We start from the raw sequence: 3,678 nt of genomic DNA, 5'->3' as shown, positions 1-3,678 counted from the left end.
CGTAGGCCATATCGTTGCCGGATAATCAGGTGGTATGATACCCAGCTTGGTGCTACATGCAGCATCTTTGTAGGACATTTTAGCCGTCCCTTCTTTCACCTCCAGGTTAGGCACTGCTGCCTTTGCCCTTTCGGCTTCTGATGGGTCAGTTGTCCTTTCCACTAAGTTAGCTCTTTTGGGAGATCTTTGCTTAGGGGTGGTGCTGCTGGAGCGCTGACGCTTTAAGTTCATTGGCTGCTGTGCTAGTTGTCGCGCTTCTTCAATGGAGTGACCTTTACCCAGGTGGTACCTGAGTCGCTTTCTGGCGGCACCGCTGAGCCGCAGCTTCACTTCCATTTCCGCTCCATTCTTAGCCGAACTTGTGTTTTTTGAGGGAGAAGTTAAGAGTTTCTCCTCTTCCTCTGGTGATAAAGCGGAAGTTTTCCCGATGGGCCCTAGGTCCATTTCGTCGACTTCCATCTCTAATTGCGCTATGGCAGAGGTCGGGCATTCGCTGCCTTTTGTTGCCTGCGGCAGTTGTTGTTGTTCGACAGTAGCTGCCGAAAGGTCACTGCTGACCTGGTTTGTAGAAGGCATTGTTGCCTTTTCTTTGTTTTCGTTTTTATCGTTAGTTTCAGACATAAGTGAATCCCACGAGTAAAGGGGAATGGAGGTCGAGCCGCAACAGTGCCCCGGTGTTGCGGTAAGGCTAATTACAACCAGAGGGCGCCCGGTATCTGGAGGTCACCGTTAAAAGACACACTGACGTAGTGCCATTCATCACTTAGGCACGGTACGAATAACACCTGTGATTACGGGTTTTTTCGAGTTTGCCTCTCTAGATCCGCCATTTTCGGTCGAAAGCAGGGGCACCTCGTGCAGGAGTGGAATATTACCACAATGGTCGGTCTTTAGGCTTTAGGCAGTTCCTGCCAGTCGCCTCTGTGTGCCCTACCTCTATAATAGAACCAAAACACACTTAACCCCCAAGAAAGAAAAAAAAAACAATGGTAATGTCCAACCATCCAAACAACATCGAGGCAACAAAAAGAGCTTGCAAATATACTTAATATATGGCCTTGTACCATGATGCAAAGAATAATGAGATGGCGCCCATCGTGGTCCCGTTACTTTGCGCTCAGCGAATTTGACAACTAGTTACGTGATTTTAGCTTTAGTATGGCCAGATTACCATTTTCGTAACTTGATTTAGCATTTTTTTTGTTGTTATTTTTATTATTTTTTGTCTCGGAGTTTTAGTTCTTTCTTCGTGACATTTTTCTAGCTGTTCTAATTAAAATGTCATGCTTATAATTTTGCAAAATATACATTTTTTAATAATTATTTAAATAATTCACTCAGTTTTATTTAGCTTTACTTTTTTTTAACATCTGGTGGCATTGCCCGCGATTGCCGGTGTTGTTGGTGTTCTTCTGCTTTCGGCAGTCAAATCTCTCTCTCGTTACTGCAGAGTTGCCTAGCTTTGGATATAAAAACGCACTAAATGCCCATTTAAAGAAAATAAAACTCGAAATTTTTATTGTGTTAAGTAAGAACTTTGTATGCGTGACAAATTGTCTGTAGAATGTGCGTTTTTTTTAAATAAATGTGTTATGCTTATGTACAATTTAATTTATGAGTTTTTTTTGTTAAGCGAAATTCTTTTGTTAAGGGAACGACTTTTTTGCTATATTTGAAGCTATGTAACTAGATAAGGTACTCTTTTTGTAAAAATGTCAGTATGGTTTCTTTAGTATTTTCTGGTATTTTGTTGCTTATTTTTACTATGAATACACCTCTTGATGCTCTAAGGATTGATGACCGGAAAAAACGATTACACCTCTATGGTTTCAATTCGCATTCAATAAATTCAAAGGCTTTTTAAAATGTGTAAAAAGGTATTCAATCTTAAGAAGAGTTGAGAGAGGGGCATTTAATATTTTTGCATAGCCTTAAATGGAGCCAAAAATTAAATTTGCACTTTCAAATTATCAAATTTTATAAGAGTAAAAAAATTTTCATTAGCACTAAAATCTTCTCAGAGTGGCCTTTTTAAAACTTCTTTTGTATAATAATACAGTTTTTTTTCAACCTAAAGTCTCGGTAGCCTTAAATTAAAAACAAAAATAAACAAACACCAAACTTAAAAATTGTCGCATTTTCGGTATAAAAAAGCACTAAATTTATTGCGAAGAGCAAATGGTTGGCAATACTGCACAACTCTGCAAACGTGACGTCACGTACTCTCTGATGGGCGCAGTCTTCTTTCTATCATTCTTGGCCTTGTACTAAGGTTGTGCAATAGAGGTACAAAATAAATGGCTTAATATAAAGAGAGAGGTAATTTGTTTTTTTTTTTTGCCTTAATGACCTATGTGGTTTTTCCCGCTCAGGCATAATTTTTCATTGTTGAACAATTTTCGTTGTGATATGGGAAAATTAGTTTGGGGAAAAAGAAAACCATTATTTTCTCGGTAAATGACTGAAATGAACGACATCTCGTAAAGTATCGTTCAAATATTTAAAAGTTTATGCTCGTTGTAAAAATGACAATTCACACTCAAAAAATGTATGCTGTTTTTTGTTTACTCCATTCAGTTGAGAGTTACAGGGTGTTAACAATGGAAGTAAACAAAGAGAATTCGTTACATTTTACAGGTGCTCTTTCAGATAAAGGCGAAAGTGCAAACCAGGCCACAGAAATTATTAATGGTGTTTATGGTGGCGATACTGTACGATAAAATTACAGAAATAATCGAAGTTGAATGGCATGTTAGTAGTCGTAGCATTGACCTGGAGCTAAAGATCGAGCATAAAAAATTGTTAAACCTTTAACGTAAAAATCATGGATTTCTATTTCGCCAAAATAATATTTGTGGTCGAAAGTACTTTCTTTTTTCTCCATAAAAGAATGTTTACAGAACAGCATCAAATATTCCCGGCAGTTTCGTTTGCAATCAATTGGCAGTGGGCTGTGTAGCATGCCAATGTTTATATCATTAAGAACAGTCAAAAGTAAACAAAAACGCTGGTATCACGCCTTTCCATATTTGCGAGCTTCAATTATTCTGCGAATCTCAATATACAATATCCAGTCTGGTTTGATTTCTTGTTTGGTCGTTTGGTCACATGAGCAATGCCCTCGGTGGCAAACAGAACCTCTGCCTAAAGACGACAGTGTAAATAATAAAAATAAAACCCAAAAATTTCCTTTATTCCTTTAGTTTAGTTAACGCTCACACACAGTAAATAATTAAACCAAACTAAATTCTAACGCAATTGTTGCAAATTTGTAACAATTCATATTCTGCGTGCGCACAATAGATAGGAAGTTTTGAAAACATGTGCATAATACGAGTAAATTTTCCATACAAGTCCATACTAAACCGGGACCAGAGAAATGGATTGTGAATACCATTGTGACGTTTTTGTGTAAATCGGGTTTTCCTTTGTTCACCGGAAATAATTAAGTTCGTCGACGCAGATGGTATAATGACTGAAGGTAATGTAACAAAACATTAAAATGGAGCAAAACTTTTGTGATTTTATGTGTAAATACTTGTTCCTTGTTACGACCATTATTTACTCGTTTTAGGCTTTCTTTTAAAAACTTGCCTGAGTAGTCATTACTTACTTGAGGCTTACTTTAGCCCCAGGTACGTTGTTCATCACATTCTCTCACCCATCCCTTGCTTGCTT

The sequence above is a fragment of the Anastrepha ludens genome, chromosome 4 (genome assembly GCF_028408465.1).
Source record: "Anastrepha ludens isolate Willacy chromosome 4, idAnaLude1.1, whole genome shotgun sequence".
NCBI classification, from domain to species: Eukaryota; Metazoa; Arthropoda; class Insecta; order Diptera; family Tephritidae; genus Anastrepha; species Anastrepha ludens.
This window is presented reverse-complemented; position numbering follows the sequence as displayed.